A 24,270-nucleotide genomic window follows, 5' to 3' on the forward strand; every position below is an offset into this window, starting at 1 on the left:
TTTAAGTTTTATTATTAAGTATATGTCACAGATATACTAGCACCAGTTCATCTTTCTTCCCCTTATAGTTCAGATTTATACACTTATTAATAAACTCCGGATGGTCATTTCAACACTCTCATTTAGCAGAATAAGCTGGTGATATCTGATCAAGCTTGCATGGATACTGCGTGGCAAAGTACAGAGCACTGGCAACTTTAATTGTGGCCATTGGGGGGAGATTGATGATGCCATCTATCTTGGTCCTATCTAATAAATCACATCTTCCCCAGCCTCCAGCTGATAGGTTGGAGGGGAAACGCCGGTCAGCCTCAGTGCTCTGAGCACTCAGAGGTGGGCTGCGGAGGACGCTGGGTTTCCAGGGAGCCGCACAATGCGGTATTTCTCTCACTTTTGCCCACGTGGATGCTCAGACAATTGCTTTTCCAGGTGGGTTTTGAAAACCATTAAGAGGAGCAGTTTTGCTCTGCCAAAAAGGGAGGAGGGACTTCAGAGCTAAGGCACTGAACAGCAGCTCCAGAAGCTCAGGTTCAGCCGTGGCTCCAGTACGGATTTCCCAAGCAGCCTAAAGCCATGCTTCTGTGCCTCCTGGAGGAGTAACCCTCAGCTGGTGCTTCCCACCATTTGTCTTCTTTAGTGGAGAAGGCCTTCAGGACAGACACTGCCTTTTGATATATATATATATATATATATATGCAGCCATTTTCACCTGGGGGTGGTAGGCACAACAGCAATACAAAACTACAACTATAAGAGCTAGAACACATCTTCAAATATCTCGTGCTCTTCCTCCCCCCCCCCCCATTTTTCCAGCAAGCTAATAAGAAAAATTAACATCGCAGAGCATTTAGGCATTTCCAAAGTCTGATTTGAACAGCATCATGCAGAAAAAGGTAAAAATGTTCTATAAAGAATATATTTATCAAAATAATCAGCAGACAGGGCAACGCCAAACTGGCAGTTTCAGTAACAGATCAAACTCTAATACTCTGTGCCACAGCATCAGAAGAGAAATTAAGATTCTTACATTCCACTTTTACTGACTGTGTTACTCTAAGACCTGCAAGAGAAGGAGGGAACTATCCTGGCTGAACTGTGATTCTCCACATCAGAAGACAACACAGAGCAGCTCGAAGATAAGCACAGCAGACACAGAGACACAAGGAAACAATGAGACAGCGCTGGTCAGCAAGACAGCAAGCAGTCAGCACATCACAGTAGATCAAATGCTGTCAAATTTTTGCCAGAAAAACACAGTCATCAAGTGGAAGCTGAAGGAAACCGTGGGATGATTTTGCAGTGGCTCTCAGGGAGTGCTCGAGGGGCAACACAGGTGATACCATCAGGTAGATAGATGGTGGAATTGCAGCAATGGCGAATGATCTCACTTTCCATGTGAGATACTGGGGGTGGGGGGGAAGGAGCCTGAGAAGGGCTGGGACAAAAGAGAAGCTGCCTAGGTTTGCTACATACCCAGGAGCTGGGCCTGAAGAGGATTTCCAGTCACTGTGTGGGGGGCAGATTACTAAAGACTACAGAAGTTCTCTTTGAACTGATGCTTACAGACATCACAGAGGTAGGTGCCCAGACCTGAAGACTCCTGAAGTCTTAACTTATTTGAGCTACGTGCACAACAGTAGGAAAAGACTCTATCATATCTTTGTTAATGACCTCATTAATGAATACAGAGAGAGACTCACTGCTGCAAATCCTAATTGCTGGCTAATGACTATAACAGCAAATAGTACCTATTTCTTGAGCAATCACATCAAGTGAAATGCTTACTGCATTTCCAAGCTGATCTTCAGCTTTCAAAGGGGAAAAGAGGGACTGAGAATGCTGCATACAGTCACATAATAATTTCAGTTGTGAAAAAGACACAGCTTCATGGTTTCCAAAGCTATTTTTGTACGTGCTTGGAGAAAGCGCAGTTTAACAAAACTTCACAATCAGCGATCCTCACAAAATGTTCAGCATGTATTTGCCAGTTCTGTACTAAGCTAATTCATTTTTTAAAAGCAGCTTAGCAGAGATTTCCGCTCAGATTTAGATTTGCATTCCATTGTATGATATTCTTCAGTACAAATGAAACACTTTGGAGATAAGAACAATCACACTGTTTCATTAGCCTGAAATATCTCAGATGGGGACAGCAATAAAAATAGATAATAAAATAAAAGATGGCTTTTAGCACAGCAGAAAAGCTGTTTTTCATAGCAAGGGTTCAAAATGACTGGCAAAAAACATATGAACGAAGTTGTGTGAGTAAGGTCAGATCAGAGTGTGGACTGACACATTCAGTTGGTGAAGCCTTACTGCTCTCCTAGCTGTGTGTGTTGTGTATCCTAATGCACTGGGAGCTTCAGTGATTCCAGGGGTTGTTTTAATTCACAGGCAAAAGCAAATACAGATGCAAATGTTCCCTAATGAAAAAGTGTTCCACAACCCCTCAAGACAGAGAGGCCAACCTTATGATCTACAGACGCTCTTTTTCCTAAGGTTAGGCAGGATGCCATTCACATGTGGATGTCTCAGAGTGTCCTTCCTCCTTCCACAGGAAGCCCTGCTGAGTGCTCTTTTCTCCAAGTCACTCCAAGATTTAAGTAAGTCTAATGGAAGTCAGTGAGAGCCCCAGAATATATTGTAAGCAGTGCTTGCCTTACATACTAATATATCTTTGGGTTTTTTTTTCCTAGAAAAGCTAAATATTATTCTTGTTAGAAAAATGAAACCAAAATAAACGAATATCCTGGTTGAAGGGATAGAATCCACCCTCAGTAAGTTTGCTGGTGATACAAAGCTGAGAGGAGTGGCTGACACACTTGGAGGCTGTGCTACCATTCAACAAGACTTGAAAGCTAAACTAGAGTTGCCAGAGCAGGGGATCCTCAAAGCGTCCCTCTTTGACGCTGATGATGGCAATGGATGCTCTGGGCCTGGAGCTGGATCACAGGTCAGTAAGACAGCACCTAAGGTGCAGGATAAGGGAACTCCAATTGCTAGATCAGCCTCAATGGGAGCCCAACTCAAATGCCTGTACACTAATGCACAGAACATGGAGAATAAGCAAGAAGAGTTGCAGTGTGTGCGTGCCTACAGAGCTATGATGTCACTGGCATAACTGAGACATGGTGAGATGGCTATCGCAACTGGAATGTAGGAATAGCTGGGTATAAACTCTTTAGGAAAGACAGGCAGGGGAAAAGTGGAGAGTGTTGCCTTCTATATGAATGACCAGCTGGAGTCGATGGAGCTCCAGGTGGGGATGGATGAGGACAGAGAGCTTACGGATTAGGGTTAAAGGGAAGGCAGGAGAAGGAGACATCATAGTGGGATTCTACTACAGGTTGCCGACTGGGAAGACAGAGTTGATGAGGTCCTCTATAAACAAATAAGAGCAGCTTCATGTCCACAAAATGTGGTCCTCACTGGGGACTTCAACCACCCTGATATCTGTTGTAAGAACAACACAGCAGGGCACCAGAGATTGAAGAGATTCCTGGAATGTGTTGATAACTTACTTTTACAAGTAGTAAAAGGAACTCATGAGAAGAGGTGCTATGCTGGATCTTGTCCTCACCAACAAGGAGGGGCTGATGAGTGATGTGAAGCTCAAGGGCAGCCTTGGCTGCAGTGACCATGAAATGGTGAAGTTTAAGGTCCTTAGGGCATCAAAGAGGGTGTGCAGCAAGCTTGCTACTCTGGACTTCAAGAGAGTAGACTTCAGCTTCTTCAGGGAACTGCTTGGCAGGGTGGCATGGAATAAAACCCTGGAGAGAAGAGGGGCCCAAGAAAGCTGGTCTGTATTCAAGGACATCTCCTCCAAGTCCAGAAACGGTGCATCCCGAGAAAATGGGAGGTAGGCAAGAATGCCAAAAGGCCTTGGTGGATTAACAAAGAACTGCTAGACTTACTTAAGTACAAAAAAGAAAGTCTATAGGGAGTGGAAGCAGGAACGGATTACCTGGGAAGACTACAAAGACATTGTTCGAGCAGCCAGGGATCACATTAGGAAAGCTAAAACCCAAACAGAATTGAATCTAGCCAGGGATATAAAGGGGAACAAGAAGAAATTCTACAGATATATCAGTAATAAAAGGAAGGCCAGGGAAGATATAGGCCCCCTCTGGAAGGAAACTGGAAATCTGGTCATGAGGGATATGGAAAAACCTGAGGTGCTCAATGACTTCTTTGCTTCAGTCTTCACTGGCAAGGGCTTGAGCCGCACCACCCAAGCTACAGAACGCAAAGGCATGAACTTGGAGAAAGAAGATCTGCCTGCCTTAGGTGATAGTCATGTTTGAGATCATCTAAAGAACCTGAAGGTACACAAGTCCACGGGACCCAACGAGATTCATCCACGGGTTCTGAGGGAACTGGCAGAGGAAGTTACCAAGCCATTACACATCATATTTAAAAGGTCATAGCAGCCTCTTGAAGTTCCCATTGTTTGGAAAAGGGGAACTAACCCCCATTTTCAAGCAGGGAAAAAAAGTAGATCCAGGGAACCACAGGTCAGTCAGTCTCACTACTGTGTCTGGCAAGATCATGGAGTAAATCCTCCTGAAGGCCCCAGTAAGGTACATGGAAAATAAAGATGACCAAAGACACCAACCTGAGTAGTGCAGCTGATATGCTAGAGGGAAAAGATGCTATCCAGAGGGACCCAGACAGGCTTGAGAGGTGGGCCCATGACAACCTCATGGAGTTCAACAAGGCCAAGTACAAGGTCTTGTACCTGGGTCAGGGAAATTCCAAGCAGAGATACAGGCTGGGTGGAGAATGGCTTGAGAGCAGCTCTGAGGAGAAGGACTTAGTAGTGTAGGTTGATTAAAGACTCAACATGAGCTGGAAATGTGTGCTTGCAGCCAAGAAGGTCAACTGTATCCTGGGTTGCATCAAGAGAAGTGCAACCAGCAGTTCAAGGGAAGTGATTCTGCCCCTCTACTCTGCTTTTATGAGACCTCACCTAGAGAACTGCGTCCAGTTCTGGGGCCCCCAGCACAAGAAGGACATCAAGCTATTGAAGAGGATCCAGAAGAGGGCCACGAGGATGATCAGAGGGCTGGAGCACCACCCCTTCGAGGACAGGCTGAAAGAGTTGGGGCTCTTCAGCCATGAGAAGAAAAGGCTCTGGGAGGACCTTATAGCAGCTTTCCTGTACCTGAAGGGGTCCTACAGGAAAGCTAGGGAAGCATTTGCATTGACAGGACAAGGGGAAATGGTTTTAAACTGGAAGAGAGGAGATTTAGACTAGATATCAGGGAGAAATTCTTTACGGTGGGAGTGGTGAGACACTGAAACTCATTGCCAAGTGAGGCTGTGAATTCCCCCTCCCTGGAACTATTCAAGGCCATGCTGGATGGTACTTTGAGTAACCTGGTCTAGAGGAAAGTGTCCCTGCCTATAGCACGGGCATTGGAACTAAATGATCTTAAAGGTCCCTTCCAACCCAAACCATTCTATGACTCTATGATTCAACAAGACCTGGACAGATTGAATAGTTGGGCAGGAAGGAACATGATGAGGTTAAACAAGAGGAAGTGTAGAGTCTTGCACCTGGGGAGTAATAACCACATCCATCAGTACAGGTTAGAGGATGACCCGCTGGAGAGGAGCTCTGCAGAGAAGGACCTGGGGGCCTTGGTGGAAAGCAGGTTGATCATGAGCCAGCAGTGTGCCCTTCTGGCCAAAAAGACCAGTGGTACCCCGGGGTGCATTAAAAAGAGCACGGTCAGTGGATCAAGGGAGGTGGGTCTTCCCCTTCTACTCTGCCCTGGTGAGGCCACATTTAGAATACTTGTCCAGTTCTGGACTCCCCACTTCAAAAAAGATAGAGATCTCCTAGAAGGAGTCCACCAGAGGGCCACAGAGACAATTAACAGCCTGGACCATCTCCTGTATGAGGAAAGGCTGAGTAACCTGGGTCTGTTCAGCCTGAGGAAAAGAAGACTGGGAGGGGATCTGATCAGTGTTGATAAATATCTAAAGGGAGGTGAGGCCAGGCTCTTCTTGGTTGTGTGTAGAGACAGGACAAGGAGCAATGGCCTAAAACTGGAACACAGGAAGTTCTGTACTAAGAAGTTCTACTGTAGAAGAACTTTATGGTAAGAGTAACAAAGCACTGGAACAGATTGCCCAGAGAGGTTGTAGAGTCTCCTTGTATGGAGATATTCAAGACCCAGCTGGATGCCTACTTGTGTAACCTAGTTTAGGGAACCTGCTTTAGCGGGGGAGGGGTTGGACTCAATCATCTCTTGAGGTTCCTTCCAATCTGTGATGCTGTGAAATGATACACTGCATTTCAATAGCCTTTCATGTTTGAATGTTATTGGTACATATCACTGAGATTAAATTTTTACATTTCTGAGGTACATCAGAAGTTATTTTAGGAAGAAGTTAAGCTATGACATTTTCAGGTATCATCAGAAAGATTACAATGAAATGTTAAAGAGAAGAGCTATTCCCTCCAGACCAACAGATGCAGGAATGGCACATTCTCATCTCTCCACATGAAACTCTCCAAGTCCATCACAAGCCCTAAATCATACGACAGCATACTTCAATTATTCCCCTGCTTCCAGTGTGCTAAAAATAAGACTGACATCATAAACCAATTTTAACTAATATTCTAAGGCTAAGCGCATGCCAGTGTCAGTAAATGAAATGTAAAATTAATTGTGCTGCAAAAGAGGAAAGCCTTATGAAAGAATTCACTGTAGTAGTAACCGGTGAGCACTTTGTATGCCCTCAAGCTTCACTGAAGTCATTATTACTTGTATGTCACGAGGGCTAGTTTCAAAAGTCTTTTTCAACATGATGTTCACAGTTTATTATCAGACAGGCACCAAACCAGCCAGGCAAAGCCTGGTGAAGTTTCAGTGAAGTTGGCTTCTTCCGGGGAACAGCATTTGGCATCACACTTGCAAAAGAGAAACTGTTTCTAACTGATGTTTTGACAGAAGACAAGATTGTCTACTTTAGAGAGACAAAAGGTATTTTCTGGAAGAAATACAAACTGTATGTTCTCAGCACCAGTGGTCATTAACAGTGTGCTGAAACTTTAACATGGAAGTAAACAGATGAGGGGAACTTGAGAGCTGGCACTCTATAGATCAGCCTTCTATACATCTTCAAATCATTACTGCTCACTTTCCTGACCAAAGCAGATTTGACTGCTGATACTAACACACTCCTAATGCAGCTGTGGATGGATGAGCTGGTTTCCATATGCTGCTTTCTGCCTTAACTACAGCATTGCCAGGCAGAAGAGGTCTTTTTGGTTGGTGACTGTGCTGACAACCTGAGAGCAAGTAATGTCTGTAGGACAGCATAGTCAGGGAGGAAAAGGGCACCCGATCATTTTAAAACCGAAACAAAGCAAGGAAAATGCTGAAGTTCATAGGAAAGTACACATTCACTCAGGCTCCTTTGTCTCTAAAAAGCTCTTTTTTCTCCCCTCAAAACAAATGTAGCTTAAGGAGGTTAATGAAGCAGTAAGGGAGAGCTGAATTTGCTGCACAACAGTTTTAGGACCAGAAGCTTGTTCCCTGCTCCCATAGGGCATGCAAAACTCAGGTCTGAATGAGTCACAGAATGGGCACGGCAGTTGTGGTACACAAATGGCCAATTAAACAAGCACACTAATGTCCACTGAAGGGAATGACAATTAGAAGCCCAAGCTGTGTCCTAGGGATGAGATGAAGTGACAGTGAGGAGATGCAGCTGTTTGGAACTAAATGTGCAGAGCTGGGAGCACTTTGTATGTCTTGTCTGTGTTTTCTCCCACAAAGATCTTGACTTTGTACAAAGATATTGACCACACTGTTGCAGAAGATCATTTCCAATCACGCTAAATATATCGTGAATACATTTTTATACATAAAGCATAGCATTTGAACTCGCTGGGTTTTGGTCCTAACCTGTGGAGGGGAATACCATCTAATATACAGGAATTAAGATTAATGAATATTAGAAAAATGCTATGACCAGCTGTGCTGGAGGGAAGGAAATGCTAACAGCCTTGTTCGAAACACTGCTCTTGCTAAAAGGAGGTTACACTAAATGCATACAAACACAGAGGAGTTAGGAATGCAAGAGTAATAGTTTTCAGAGTGCCTGTGGCCTCACTAAGACCACCTCTTCCTCCAAACCAGGAGAGTGAGGACCTTGGTTCTTATAAGGTCAAACCTATTGCGTGATGTTTACACACCTGTTTCTGCATATGCATCCACATTTGAAGAGATGGTTCCTAACACTGCACCACAGAACGCCATCATCATACATAATTTAACATGGCCATGTGAAATTTAGTTTAATATGCAAAGATCACAGCAAGTGATAAACATTTAATGTTAGTGGAGAAGAAGGTGACACGCTATCATAAAATGAAAACATATAAAACAGTATTTGTTCTTCCTGTCATCCTCTGCTAGACAATATGATAACAAAATGACACACATGTACTTCCAACTTAATCTGGATACACAACAAAGCCTAAAATTTAAACTAACAGCCCGAAGGATTATGATCCAAGAACAGACTATGCCAAGAGAAAACAGAGAAATCTGATGATTACACTTTTCAAAAGAATGATCCCTCAAATGCATCATGCCAAGACTATAAATGTAACTGAATATCCATAGAACCTACAGGCACGATTTAAAATAGAAACCAGTCTTTAAACAAAAGGAATTCCACCTGATCCAAAGATGGGTATATTTTTCTTTAAAAGCAATTTTTGGTAGTTGTTTATTTTTGGTGTATTACTTATTTAGATGACACTGACCTGTAGCTTCATCTCACTTACATTCAATTTAAAAGAAATAATAACAATAACAACAATAATAACAATAATAATAATAATAAATCCTTATGCCAACTGAAAAACCAACTTTCTTTTCCTACGGATTTTGACCTTTTCTGTTTGGGAGACATTGATTTTTTTTTTAACCGTCTGTGTTTCTAATGGAGCTTGAAATTAACACGGTTTTTTGTTTACCTCCTAATTTGTGCACCACCATCATCAGTGTTGTCAGCACAGCTCTGGGAATAAGGTTTGTTTACTGCTTCTGCATAACCAGCAGAAGGAGCATAGGAGCAGAAAATAGTTTTGGTTTAGAGTTTTTCCTTTGTTTATTTTTTTGCCCAGGTCCTTTCATAAGTCATATACTAATGACTCGAGTGATAATGTGGCCCATTTTGTCAATATTTCTTAAATGGGACATAGCAAGACTTGAGCTGGCTCAGGGATATGTTGAATTCCTCTGACACGTACATCATAAAAGGTTGGTATTATTGTTGTGTCTCCTCAAAGCACCTGCCAGCCTTTTGCTCAGAATACCAACTAGAGAACTTCCACAGCAACTTCCTTGGCACAATGTCCTGATCTCTGCATTACGGCAACCTCCAATACCAGAGCCCCTGAAGTGGCACTGGATCACTGTCACCTCCTCTTCTCAGAGATGAATCAAATATTCAAGAGCAGTGCTTGGGCTTGTAGTCTTGTAGACTTCATCCTTACCAACTCTGTAAAAATGAGCTTATTTCTTTTGGTCACCATCGAAGTGCACGTCTGGAGGATTACATACAAATCACAGAATCACAGAATCACAGAATTGCCAGGGTTGGAAGGGACCTCAAGGATTATGAATCTCCAACCCCCCTGCCACATGCAGGGCCACCAACCATCCCACCTAATGCTAGACCATAAAAAATGCTAGACCAAATAAATTTGAATAACTTACCATCCTATTATCCTGTCCTCCAACAACTGTATGGCTGTTACATTATATGCCCGATTCATATTATAATGGGTCATTGTATAATTGACATTTTTGACATGCTACTGAACCATTAATATTACCAATTAAAAATAATTCTATCAATTTTCTAGATAAAACTAGAAATTCTATGCATTGATCATGTTTTAGTGCAAAGGGATGGACTGCAGAAACCGTGACATCTCTTTACCTGTTTTTCATTATTTTTCAACCTAGACTTCATTTTTTAAGGATCGTTGTGGCCAAAAAAAGGAGCACAATTCCATTAATTCTGATGATCTCCCTCAGCATAACCTCAGTAACACGCATTCCTTCTTCTTCCTGTCAGAAACACGCCCCGCTTCCCCAGATTCAGTACAACCTCCTGTTCACACTCCCCAGTTTCCTCCTGCATATATGTAATATTTGATGACTCTCAGCATTTAATGCTACATCGATTCGATACCTTCAGTGATGGGCAACATATATCTAACCGTTAAGTATTCCTTAAGAAAACCCACATTTCATTCCTTGTGAAGGATCAAGAGCTATCTTCTAAATACAGTGATGTGGCATGCTGAAAATCATACCTTACCTGTTCTGTCAACTGTGCTTCTCTGTCAAAATAACACCTTTTAGTTAACTCAAACATGCTGTGTATTTCAGTTGTTTCTTTTTCTGTATTCTCTCCACTCCCCAGATAACAATCTTCTTGATTTCTGCTAGTATCTTCATGCCTAAAGCCTTTTTCCCCTACAGAAGGTCATTAAGTTTCAGAGAGTTTTTTTCCTGCATGAAGTTACCAAAATTAGGCTCTCTCAGCATCCCAGAGACTAAACAACTCTACTTCCTCTGGAGCCAGGAACTCCTAAAGGTCATCTTCTGACCCATCTAGAGCCCTACTTATGCACTCTTCATCCCCCAGGTTGTCTACAGACTCAGTATAAATCATTATCAAGAAGTAGAGAGAGGAAAGCTGTTCTCCAATTTTTAATTCAACTCCCAGGATAACAAAACAAAATGCAACAAGGCCCAGGGTCTTGTCACTTAGCTGAAAAAACAAGCAGAAGAAAAGGAGTGTAATGCAATTCCCAGCCTCCTCTGTTGACCCTAAGAGGAAGCCCCATGTCCAAGAAGGAGGGGAGCTGGGCAGCCATGGAAGTGAGTTGCATGGCCTCCCTGAGCAGAGCAGCTATAAAGAGGAGCCTCGTTTATTAGTGAGTACGTTGGAAAAGCATCCTCATTTCCTAAGCCATCCAATCTGATTTTAATTGTCTGTTTACTTCTGGCCTCAGCTACATGGAAGCAAATGACAACACAGACCACTAAGTGTCTCATGAGCAATCCAGACTCTCAGTGGATTTTCTCAAAAATGTTTTAAATAACAGATACTTGGATTGCACTACAAGCACAGCAGGTCAATTTAGGAGCAAACAGTGTCTCAGAGGAGAAATTTGCCTGCAGAGATTAGGAAAAGATTCTCTCCCCTTCCTCTATAATCATATAGTGGGAACCATTAATAATAAGCATTTGTCATCTCTCTGCAAATATAAGAAAAGGGCATCTCCTATTCTAAGAACTCTGTGGTTAACAGCGATGCCTGGAGTGATAGGATGTGGTGCTCTCACTGTAATTGCTATAGCATTGTACATTTGGTTAACCAGCTCATTCGGGCCACTGCCAAAGGCAGAATGTTGGTCTAAATGGACCCTGGTCAGATTGGGAAAACCAATCTCGATGTAATTTGAGAGCTCTGAACAGATCTATGGTGTTAAAGGCAGAGGAGGCTGGAAAAAATACAGAAGGACTTCTACACGCATTTTGTTAAAGGTTTACTAAACTAAAGTGGTTTGCAACAGTGAGTATTTAGTAGGGCACAAAATCACAGGATCTTAACGGCGCAATCTTAAAATAATGAAAATGGTTAAAGTTTGTATTCTCATCCACTGCTATTACAATAATTGCCTTATAAATAGATTCATGCATTTGTCTGTTTTTGTTTCAATTTTTGTCAAAGACTGATGTACCAGAATGTTAATGTTATATAATTATATATTCTGTAAATTAAAGCAGCATGGCGTACTGGTTGGGAATAGCACATTTCACACTTCATTACTTCTGCTGCAACTCAACCAATGTTAAGCTCTGAATTTTCTGTTTCCAGTAGTCAATGTTCTTTGCTCATTGCTTTTTTTTAAAGCATTTCTGCCTCACAGTTCTTTGCTGCTTACCCACAAGCTATTCTGTCCTCAGCGATGGACATACGGATGGCAACAGCAGAAAGCTGGAGGCTTTGTTCCTCCAGTAACAAACACAGGTAATAACAGAAACAAAGAGCAGGTATGGGAGGTTTATATGGGTGACATGTTGAGTGTCAGGACAGAATTGTCACCAGCAGCCCACTGCTCAGACTGCCATGGAAATGTTACAGCCAATGCACCAAATGCCTCAGTTCAATTTCAAACCACAGCATGTATTTCTTGTATTGATCAGATTAGGATAAAACCCATGTTGCAAGATTGCTATCAAGTTGTGAAAAGGTTAGTTGAAGTTTTAAATAGAGAAGATCACTTAAGCTGATCTGCAGAAACATATACAAAGAACATGCTTTTGAATTAAGAGATGCTTGAAATACTGTTAAATATTACTACCTCCTACCTTGACACCACTAAAAATGTAATTGTTACTGGCCCTTCAAATACACAATAACCAAGGAAGGTGCACATTCTTGCAAATATAGCTATGAAAAGATTAAACCAAGATGCTACCAAAATTCTCTTAGCATATTTCCACGTGGACAGTTTTAATACCAATCGTAAGAACAAGAGAGAAGAATTTTATTTATTGGTTTGCACAGAAGAGGGAAGTCACAGCACAATCCAGATTTTTCATTTGTTTCATAAAATCTAGATTTACTTAGGGCCAATTAGTAATGTTGTCAGCCTGGCCAACATATACAACTACAGTAGTAAAAAAGGAAGTTAAACAGCTCAAAATGCTACTATATTTTACATAAGGACCATCACTGCGAATATAGGTTAAATTACTGGTTTGCATCACCCAGGAAGCCCAGAGTAGAAATAGAACCAAGATGTCCACAATGGCAGTTCTATACTAACCCCAAGCACATCCTTCCATAAAGGTACTTTAAATAAAGATGCACATTTTCCTTTCCAGCTTGGCAATTCAGCTTCTTTTTAAGACCTTTAATTATAGCTCAAATTATGCTCAATTTATTTTTCCATGGTTGTTTTTTTCCTGTCTAGGCTCCACTGTTTTTTCCTCTCTCTAGAAACACTAAATGCTTTAAAATCTCTTTTGTTGTTTGCAAGCAGGAAAGGAGAACTTCTTGAGAATGTTTCTCTCTTTCTCCATTTAGGAAGCAAAACAGATGTTGTGATCTCCTCAGGGAGAAGGATCCTATCACACACCAGGTGTGAGCAAAGGCTGCTTTGCATAGGGAGAGGAAAAGAGCAGCATTAAAGGACCTTGTTGGAAAATCAGAACCAAGAGCAAAAACATTTGGGTTTTGAGCAAGAAAGGTAAGTTCAGCCACCTAAAGAAAAGAAGGGGTATCAGGAAAGCAATAGGGAAAATAACACTCTGCTTTGCATTGGCAGGAGAAGTAACCACTACTGCCAACTTTCCCAATATTAATCTCGCTCTTCCCTTAAGGCAACAGCTCCACAAACCAGAGAATGGCATGAAAATTTCTACTTTGGCTTTTTAATAGGTTTAATGCTTCAGCCTGAAACCAAGGACAGCAAGAAGACTCAAATTCCCCAAACATAGAGAGCAAAACACGGGTTCCTTTAAAACCTCATCTTTTCTGAAGGGCTCAACGTTAGATTTTTTAATACTGCGGGCTGACATTACTGAATAACTTTCAGAGCCCAAAAGATTTCCTAAGTCTTCTGTTGCAACCTCAGAAGATAATTTAAAAAAAAAAAACAGCATAATAAGAAACAATTACTTAAATATATTTTGAAACATTTACCCTGTATATATGTGAGCATGTAGTTAAGAAGTAATTCTGTTTGTATTAACAGGATAGCTTATGCATATGGCAATAATTACACACAAAAATGGCATAGTTAGTTCAGGCCATTGATTTGATATTGACCTCATTTTTGATGATACGGTCATGAGCTCACTCAATATCACACAGGGAAAGAAAGGTCAGAGCAACTTCATCTCAGCAGAAGCTGCTCAACTAACATAAAGAAAATGGTTTCATCTGGAGTTTTATGCAGCTTTATTTTTTGTCCTCTCACAGATCAAAGAGCATCTTTTTCCTGCGTGAACTAAGTGAAGTTTGCATGTCAGCTCAGTTTTAAGGCCAGCCTTGTACCACAGGCATCTTCAGAGCTTGATATGAAAGAGGAGACATATGAGCTGCTTGCAATGCTGCTTACAAGGTCAAATTTAAGAAGAGACAGGTGTTCATAGGCATTATTCATACCCAAATGCAGGCCCAGATGCTTCCCTAGAACCTTCTGTGGCCTTCTCCTGGCATCTTTTTTCTTTTATGTAGGAAGCATGCTAAAACAAGCCAACGCCCATTCACATGGGAATGAGAGCACTATGGTATTCAAGCATTATTTTACTTGTTTTGTTCATCTGTTTAATTTTGATGTACCCATTTTTGACAAGTCCTTGTTGAGCAAAGCTGCCTGTTTACACAAGGGCTGGGGTGCTTGAGGAGAGGCAAAACTACTGATATGCCCAAATTTATTCCCACAGGCAGTGGGAAAATCTTACAATCATGGAATGGTTTTTGTTGCAAGAGGCCTTTAAAATCACCAAGTTCCAACCCCCTGCTGTAGGAAGGGTTGCCATCTCCAGCTCAGGCTGCCCAGGGCCCTGTCCAACCTGGCCTTGAGCACCTCCAGGGTTAGAGCACCCTTAACTTCTCTGGGCAGCTGTGCCAGTGCTTCACCATCCTCTGGGCAAAGAATTTCCTTCTGACATGTAACCTCTTTCAGTTTAAAACCATTCCCCGTTGTCCTATCACTACAGACCCTGGAAAATGTCACTCTCCATCCTTATTATAAGCTTCTTTTTAAGTATTGACAGACCACAATGCAGTCTCCTTAGAGCTTTCTCTTCTCCAATTTAACCAACACCAGCTGTCTCAGCCTGTCATCACAGAACAGGCGTTACAGTCCTCTCATCATTATTGTGCTCAAATAGCGCTCATAATTGCTGAGAACTATTGCCATATTGTTTCATGATGTGATAGCTGTGTAAATGTGAGGTGTCACCACTGGTTGCAGCAGGAAACCAGTGGAGCACAGCTGCAGGGGTGCAGGAGAAGAAAACAAGACCAAAACTACAATAATGGGCCTCTTCAGACCCCCCAAAACTCTGCTCTCAGGAATTGTGTGCCAACTGTAATCTCTAACACCATACACTGGTGCACAACAAAACGGAATCCCATCCATTGACTGCACAGGAACATCTCAGGTCAGGATGATGTCATGTGTAGAAGTTTTTTACAGCAGGTAAGCATGTCAGAGAATGACAAACAAAACCCTCTTCCTCTGAGAACTTAAAAAAAAGAAAGAAAGAAAGAAAGAAAGAAAAAACAGAGAATTCTCTTTCTTGACTTGCTTTTGTCCTCAGAGAAGTGAGGCCAGAATTTGGAAGTGGAAACGTTGCCTGGAATAACTAAGAGCAGTACTGTAAGAATCCAAATCATTTCTTCAATGGAACACTATTCTAATACTCTAAAGTATTCTGACCCAGCAGGGCCAGGGCTGCTGTTTGTGGGTAGAACATGGAGGCAGAAAATTATCACGTGGTATTTTTCAGTCTCTATTGCTTTAGAGTATTAGAATAGTGTTCCATTGAAAAATGGTGCATGGTGGCATCACTGCAGCTGCGCTGTGTGCAGAGGGACAGAGGTTCAGCCTCCATGTGCTGGTGACTTTGTCAGATCCCATGCTTGGTAAGAATACAGAAAGGATTCCAAATGCATCAGACTTGACCTTTTTACTCTCTTGGCAGTGGAATGAAACCTGTCCTGCTGCATTCATGAACTTCCAAGAGGACCTAGGCCAGGTTTTTCCTCCATTACCCAAATGCACTCTGTATTTTCTGCTCTTGAGAAATAAACAGATTAACAAGCTCGGTCCAACAAACAATAAATAATTTGTGTGCACAAACAGATTTGATTCACAACAGGCCAATGGTGCATGTTACTCGTGCAGCATGCTGCCTGCTATAAACGCAATGCGTTCTCCAGCTATAGGAAAGCAAACGGATACAGCTGCTGAAGGGTGATGTGAAATTAAAGAGGGAATGAAACGTGTGATCTTATTTAATCACACCTGGTGCTTCAATTTTTCAATAACAGCACCCTGCTAGACTGTGTCAAATCGGTTCTACAAAGAAAAAAATATGGATGGAAAATGAATTAACTCTTTCACCCCCACAGTTAATACATTTACACCAGTCAGAAATATATTTACTGGTTGCTGTTAGGAATCTTTTTTTCTCAGATGAAAGCTGCTCGGCACCTGGTTAAACGAGCTTAGTGGCTGATGGCATTTCTGTGGCAGTGGGCGAGCACGTGCCCTCCACTCTGACAAGCACAAGCCTCGATCACACGTACAACCTGTTCTAACCTACAAGACACCTTCCTGGTCAGAATCAACTTGAAGGAATCGAAGTGCCACCTTGAGACCAATCATTTCTCTTAGCTTCCTTAGATCAGTGGCACATATGCACAGAGAGTCAGAGGCAGCAGAGAGCTGGGGATGGCAGAATGGAAAAGGGGAGAAAGCAGCTTTCCCCTTGCCTTGGTTGCTCTGCTCAGCACAGATTTCCTGTATGAAGAAAATTCATCCTTGCCATCACCTGGTTTCTGTTTCCTTTTGGGCTTTCCTTTTTTGAGGACTTGTTGTTGTTGTTGTTTTTAATGTCATATTTTGCAGTTAAGTGTTTGGGTTATATTAAATGTCAAACATGATTTGATTCTGCAGGCATTGCATTGTGTGATTACTTATGTCCCATTGGCCAGTCAGACACTGTTCATCAAACGCTGTGCCCTATGTCCTAGTAAATCACTTTGGTAATAGACAGCAAGGTGCTCTATCTAATGCAAAAAAATGGTAATTATGGTCAAATGTTCCATTCTTCAGGGAAAAGGGAAAAAAATCCTTCTACATGATTTCACTCAGCAGCAGAAAATAAAAAGCCAGCATATAATTAGCTTAACATAACCATCTTTATATTAAATTTATAGAGAAGAAAATCAAACATGAAAAATAACTAGCAGGCTTCCATTCTGGTCTCCTCACTGAATTAATGTCACCGGTATAGCACTGAATAAAATAAGATGTATAAGGCTGCTGTGTGGATGAGCTGTGTCTTTTGAGAATAGTTCATTTTTAGAGGGGACATATTTCTTGATGCAAGTGTTACCTATTTAAGAAACTCGTATCATTCCAATATTGTTGTCTCGAGAGATGTCTAGTTTTAACATTGTGGTTTCAGCTAATTTACTGAAAACCTAAGACATTAAAGCAAATACCTCAGAACAGTTTTAAGAACAAACATTTTAGTTTCTTCATCATTACTTGTATAACTCATACTCAAAGAGATTATCACACCAAGGAGCATACATTGATTCTTTTTTTAATAAATAAAAAGGCATCATAAAAGATGTCCATAAATAGAAGATGTTAACATTGCAACATGAGGGATTAATTTAAAGCAGGGATATTTAGAATGCTGAAAATAATCACAACTCAAATCAACAGACCGGAATCCTTGGTTTAAATCGCTTTTATTCTTGTTTTGCCTTTTTAATTCCTATTTTGCCTCTACTCTGAGGCAAAGATGCAAATCCATTTCAAGCTGGATATCAGAAAACATTTATTCTCAGTAAGGCATTGGAATAGACTGCCCAGGGAGGTGGTGGAGTCTCCTGTCCCTGGAGGTATTTAATAAAAGGGGAGATATGGAACTAAGGACATACTTTGGTGGACATCGTGATGATGGGTTGACAGCTGACCCATGTGATCTTAGTGGTCTTTTCCAACTTAATGATTCTATGATTCTGTGATGCTCACAGGTAGTTCCTGAGTGTTCCTCATACCCACAGTCCTCTACTCTCATTCCCTCAGATACTGGATTCTGACATATATTTATGTCAAGTTTCTAATACCCAAACCAAATCTCCTTAGGTGAAAACTAAAGTAATTACTTTACAGAGAAAATGTACAATTACTTTCCAGGGAGAGAGGGCGTGAATAAACATCACTTTTATATTACAAATCCTTTAACATGCCTGAAAATTTGAGTCCGTTTCCAAGTGAACCCAGTTCTTGTAGCATTTCCTCAGTGGTACTTCCTAAATCTCTGCTGTCTCCCACAGCTCGCTCTCTTCTGGCCTTCTCCACTTTGTCTATATTGTGTTATAGCCCAAAGCACACTCTGGACAAAGCATCAGAAAGCCAACAGAAAGGAGTTAATGATGTCCTACAGCTTAAACACGAGACTACCACTTAAACTACAGTCTGGTCTCACCCCCATCCTCATTTTCTCACCCAGCAGAATCTATCAGGCTGCTGATTCATATTCAGCTTGTGATATCCCAGCCCTGCATGCTCTCACAGCACTATTATTTACTCAGATGTCCCTCATCTGCATTCAGACATTTGCTTTCCCTTCCTCACTGCATGCCTTCTTACTTACATTTGCCGAATTTTCATCTTTTGGGCATTTCCACATTTTATCAGGATCACTTCAGACTTTAAACCTGCCCCCCAAAATGCCCAAAGCTCACTACAGCAGATAGTCCCATGCCACTGGATTCTCCAGCCAATCACCCAAGTCACTAATGTAAATAATGACCAGCACTCGATCAAGGGCACAGTCTAACAGAACCACACTTCAGGCTCCTTGCCCACTTGACAAGCAAACAATAACAATTCTTTGAACACAGTACTTCAACCAGCTTTTCACCTATCTCACAGCAATTTCAACTGGATGATTTTCCCGTTTACTTGTAAGAAGGCCACAAGGCTGTCTGCAACACTGTCAAAAGGTATACTAACGTACAGGCACACCTACTACTTCTCTTACATTCAAAAAGGAAACTAAACAAATCCACACTGGCTGTTTTTCTGTCAGCTTATTATCCTCTAGGTGTTTATAAACCGATTAATAATTTGCTCCAGCATTTTACCATGTACCAAAGTTAAGCTGACAGGTTTCCTCATTTTAAGTACTTAAGTTTGCCCTTCCTCATTCTTCACAAGGTTTAAAGCTAACACTTTAGGGATGGTTTCTGCTGACTCCTAGGTAATTCAAGGGTCAATTTTCATTAAGCCCAATGACTTGACTGCATCTAATGTACCTCCACATGCTTAACCTCTCTTCTCTTATTTTAGCATATGCCCTTTTTCCTCTAGTGAAATTAACTGTTTCAATCATCTTGTCATAATTAACCAGTTTGGGAAAACAGAATCCAAGAAAAGCTCAAGTGTTCATCCTCCTCTTTATCATCAGGTTTCCCCTCCTTGTCTTAGAGCAAAAGAAGTTTAGTTATTTCCTTCATATTTCCCTTCTGCAACTCATTAAACTAGGTGTTTGCGCTACCTTTTAATTTCTTTCATTTTATAATGCATTTTCCTATTCCCATTCCTGATTTTCAAGTAATTGCCAACATCCTGAAGTAGTTCAGATATTCTGTGTCTGCCTACTTCAATAGGCAGTCTGCTGCCATGTCAGTAGTATCTTCTCTTTCAGAAACCCACCAGTTCCCTTGAACTTTATTTTCCCTCCCTTCCATCCTTACCTATCTATTCCAAAGTTCAAAGAAACCAGCTCTTTTAAGTCCTTTGACATTATTCAGCCACTTTTACTTATTCTTTCCCTTCTTTCAGATCAAAAACTCTTGTTTTTGTGATCATTTTCACTCACTCTGCCTTCTTCTGCCTTCAAATTCTCAGACACTTCCGTCTGATGAGTCAGAATAAAGCATAAATTTCTTCACTAATTTCCTCTGCCCTCAGAAACAAAAGTGACCCTCTTTAGATGTTAATTCCTATTAGATAGCCTGCATAAGATGCACTTGACCAAGGGCAAGCATCTATTCATACGGTCATTCTGGTGAAAAGATGAGGACCTCCCAGAGAGATTCAACTTATTCCATAGTAGATGCCTAAAGCGAGTCATGTAAACACATCTAATGGTTCCTATTTTTCCTACAGTCACCCATTAAGGGAAGCTCTGACTATTAGCTCAGACACTGACATCTCTCAAACCACAAGGCCATGCAGGATGGATGGCACTAGTCCAGCTTCTTACTCAGAGCAGGGTTAGTGGTAAAGCAGGTTGCCCAGGGCTGTGTCCACCTGAGTTTGAAATATCTACAAGAATGGCCATCCACAACTTCTCTGGACCTGTTCCATTGTTCAACCGCTCTTTTTTCTTGCTGCATTTAATTAGAACTGTCTAAATTACAACTTGTGTCCATCACTTTTCAATCTGCCCCCATGTGCATCTCAGAAGAACCTGCTCTGCCACTTCTGCGCCCTACCAATAGGCAGCCATAAACAGCCATAAGACCTCACTGAGCCTTGTCTTCTCCAGGTTGAGCAAACTCAGTCCTTACCCTCTTTTCCTACACCAGGCTCTTGCCCCAGGCAATCATGGTGACTTGTCTGTTGACTTGCTCCGGTTCATCAACATTTTTTTATTGCAGAGCCCAAACACTGCCCAGTGTTCAGGATGTGGTCTCACTGACACCAAAGAGAACAATCAGTTCTCTTGACCTGCTGGCCTCATTGCTCCTTGTGCAGCCCAGTGCATTGCTGTCCTTTCCAGCAAAGGCACGCTGCTCGTTTGTATTCAAATTGTTGTTTACCAAGATCCCGAGGTCTTTAGCAAAGGGCTCCCTGGCCATCAGCCCTCAGTCTGTGTTGGAACAGGGTGCATTTCCTCCAGATATACCACTCCATTTATGCTTACTGAACTTCCTCAGGTCTGTCAGCCCACTTTTCCAGACTGCCCATATCCTGCTGAGCAACAGTGCTGCTCTCCAGCATACCATGCATTCCCCCAGATCTGGCATCATCCTACAAACTTGCTAAGGGTGCACCTGGTTTGGTCACCACGGTCACCAACAAGTGTAGTTGGGCAGCGTTGGCCCCATCTCTCAGAGATGTCACAAGCAACCAGGTGCCAAATGACACCGATCACAGCTCTTTGAGCTTGACAGTCCAGATGATCTCCCATTTGCTGTATCATTTTCTTGTCCTGTCCATATCTCAGCAGTGTGGATATAAGGATTCTGTGGGAGACCATATTAAATGCTGTACCAGAACCAAGGTACACAGCATGCACTGCTCCTTGCAGCTCCTCATCACAGAAGGTCATCAGGCTGCTTTGCCCTAAGTAAAGAACAAGAACAGACTGTCCCTGAATGCCGTAAGGCAAGTCATAGGGGAAGAAGACCGGTGTGGAAGAGCCGAGAACTATTGTTGAGACTCCAGAAGAAAAAGAGAGTCTATGCCCTCTGGAAGAAGGGACAGGCTATTTGGGGAGATTACAAGGAAGTAGCTAAGGTATGCAGGGAGGAAGGTGGGAGGGCAAAAGCCCAGCCTGAACTCAGATTTGCAGTAAAAGAGAATAAGAAATCCTTTTATAAATACATCAACGGTAAGAGAAGAACCAGGGAGAATTTCCATCCTTTACTTGATGCAGCGGGGAATGTGACCACTGAGGATAAGGAGAAGGCTGAGGTCCTCAATGCCTTCTTTACATCTGCCTTTAATAGGCAGATCAGTTATCCTCAGGGCACTTTACGCCCTGATCTGGAAGTCTGGGATGCTACGCAAAATACAGCCCTGGTGATTCAGGTGGAGACGGTTACAGAGCTCCTCCAGACAGGCTCCATCCTAGGGTGCTGAGGGAGCTGGCGGGGGTGATTGCTGAGCTGCTCTCAGCCATCTACCAGTGCTCCTAGTTATCTGGAGAGGTCCCAAAGGATTGGAGGCTTGCCAATATGACTCCCATCTACAAGAAGGACCGTAAGGAGGATCTGGGGAACTACAGGCCTGTAGCCTGACCTCAGTAGCAGGGAAAGTTATGGAGCAAATCATCTTGGGTGAGATCACACGACTTGTGTGTGGCATCCAGGGGATCAGGCCCAGCCGCACAGGTTCATGAAAGGCAGGTTGTGCTGGACCAACCTCATCTATTTCTACAAATGGGTGACCAGAGTGGTAGATGAGAGAAAGGCTGTTGATGTAGTCTACCTAGACTTCAGCAAAGCCTTTGAAATGGTCTCTTACAGTATTCTCCTGGGGAAAATGGCCCCCTTTGCCCTGGATAGACATACTCTTTGTGTAAGGAAACGGCTAGAGGGCCATGCCCAAAGGGTAGTGGATAATGGGGTTAAGTCCAGCTGGCAACCTGTTACAAGTGGAGTCCTCCAGGTCAGTACTGGGGCCCATCTTGTTTAATATCTTTACTGATGACCTAGACAACAGGATAGAGTGTACCCTCAGTAAGTTTGCAGATGACAACAACTTGGGAGGTGGTGTTGATCTGCCTGAGGGTAGGGAGGCCTTCAGAGGGATCTGGATAAGCTGGATCCCTGGGCTGAGGTGAATGGGATGAGGTTCAACAAGGCCAAGTGCTGGGTCCTGTACTTCGGCCACAACAACCCCATGCAGTGTTATAGGCTTGGGGATGAGTGGCTAGATAGCTGTGAAGAGGAAAGGGACCTGGGGGTGTTGGTTGATGCTTGGCTGAACATGAGCCAACAGTGTGCCCAGGTGGCCAATAGTGCCAACGACATCCTGGCCTGCATTAGAAATAGTGTGGCCAGCAGGAGCAGGGAGGTGATCATCCCCTGTACTCAGCACTGGTGAGGCCACACCTTAAGTACTGTGTTCAGTTTTGGGCCCCTCAGTACAAAAAAAACCATTGAGGCCCTAGAGTATGTCCAGAGAAGGGCAACAAAACTGGTGAGGGTCTGGAGCAAGGCTTATAAGGAGCAGCTGAGGGAGCTGGGATTAAAATGCTTCTTATTCCCTGGGCCTTTCCCAGGGAATTTCTGTAGACTATGCAAAAAATGCAGAAACTACTTGTTCCAAGCTCCAGATGTAATACTGAACTTGTCAGTATGTTGATTTTATTTAAACATAGTATGTATAAGTAAATAAATACGGCACTTCTTTTTCAGTTAACACAACGTACACATATTTATTTACATGATTAGCACTTTTATATACCACCCTTGACTGATTTTCACTGCTTATATTCTCGTTATGCTTGAGCACATGCACACATAGAATACACCTTTTTAAAAAAATTTAGGATTCATTTTGAGCTGCAGATTTAAAATAGAAGCTAGCATGTAAAAGTGAAATTCAATGAAAATGTTGAACACTTTTTTCCAAATAAGCTACACAATCAAGGCAAATCTAAGCTTATCATTACATTTTTTATGTAAGCATTCTTACTGAGCAAGGAAGCATTATCTTCACTTGAACAGAATGTCAAGTTCTGACTAACATATTTCTCAGCATCTCAGAACTGGTAGATGTTAGTCTCTATTGCACAAGTTTTATTTGAAGATTAAAAGAGAAAAACAAACTTCTCAGCCATTTTTTCCTCCCAGGTGGTTTCTTACCTTTGAATGAACTAGTCACTGAACTGAAATAGCTGGAAAAAACATGAAAAAGATATTATCTTTGCACCTGTAGAAGCAAAAAGAGTTTTGCACTTCAACAACAGGTGCTTAACCAGTGACTTTCACCACTCTGGTTGTCTGACTTCCTTCGCATTTCTGCAGCAAATACTCACTGCTACATGTTGAAAAATACCAATTGAAATAGTCACAAGAACCTGCAAGATCTAACATCACTCTGCTACTTGAAGTTCAAATAAATGCAATGCATTTCTCTTCAAAAAATAAATATGTCGTGCAGTTTTAACTTAAGTATCATAGTAAATATTTCATACTTACTTTGCAACCATTGGAAATGCTGCAGTATTTGAACAGGTTTTAGTTCTTTGATCTTTTATTTTTTTTAAAAGAAGAAGGATAAAAAAAAAAACCCACAACAGAGTCCTTGCTGTGAAAAACTGCACAGAAACACTTATTGCTTCATCCCCATAGTATCCAAGCGTATACTGGGGGGAAGACAGGGGAGTGGGGCAGATGTGAATAAATCAGCTTTTGATATTCAGGACTGTGTTGCAATAACTTTTGAGCAACCATGTCACTGTTTCCATAAAATTTTTACATCATGATTTTGCAATTGTAACACAGCTCTTGAAGATTCAGGCTATACAAGTTGTAACATGTACAAAATCTTGCTTCACTGCTACCAATAGGGTTCAGCCTGGCTCTTTGTATTGTTTGACATTTTTCCTACCTCAGACACAGCTCTGAACCAGAAGCTGAAGATGCCAAACATTACTTTTAAAGCTTACAGGATTAGTTTCTCATTGTAACAATTTATGTGCCTTTGTCTTCCCTAAA

At 42.0% G+C, this 24,270-nt stretch overlaps 1 protein-coding gene and 1 long non-coding RNA gene across 5 annotated transcripts in view; one reads left to right on the forward strand and one right to left on the reverse strand.

Moving 5' to 3' along the window:
* SAMD12 (sterile alpha motif domain containing 12) overlaps positions 1 to 24,270 on the reverse strand; it is a 171,913-nt gene that overhangs the window by 44,402 nt on the left and 103,241 nt on the right. The gene's annotated exons all lie outside the window — the stretch shown is intronic.
* On the forward strand, positions 11,762 to 14,777 carry LOC149918706 (uncharacterized). Its single transcript, XR_016465653.1, has 3 exons — positions 11,762 to 12,078; positions 13,141 to 13,303; positions 14,038 to 14,777. It is a non-coding gene; the product is annotated as an uncharacterized LOC149918706 (long non-coding RNA).

This window comes from Phasianus colchicus, chromosome 3 (assembly GCF_987193195.1).
Source record: "Phasianus colchicus chromosome 3, bPhaCol1.hap1.1, whole genome shotgun sequence".
Classification (NCBI taxonomy): Eukaryota; Metazoa; Chordata; class Aves; order Galliformes; family Phasianidae; genus Phasianus; species Phasianus colchicus.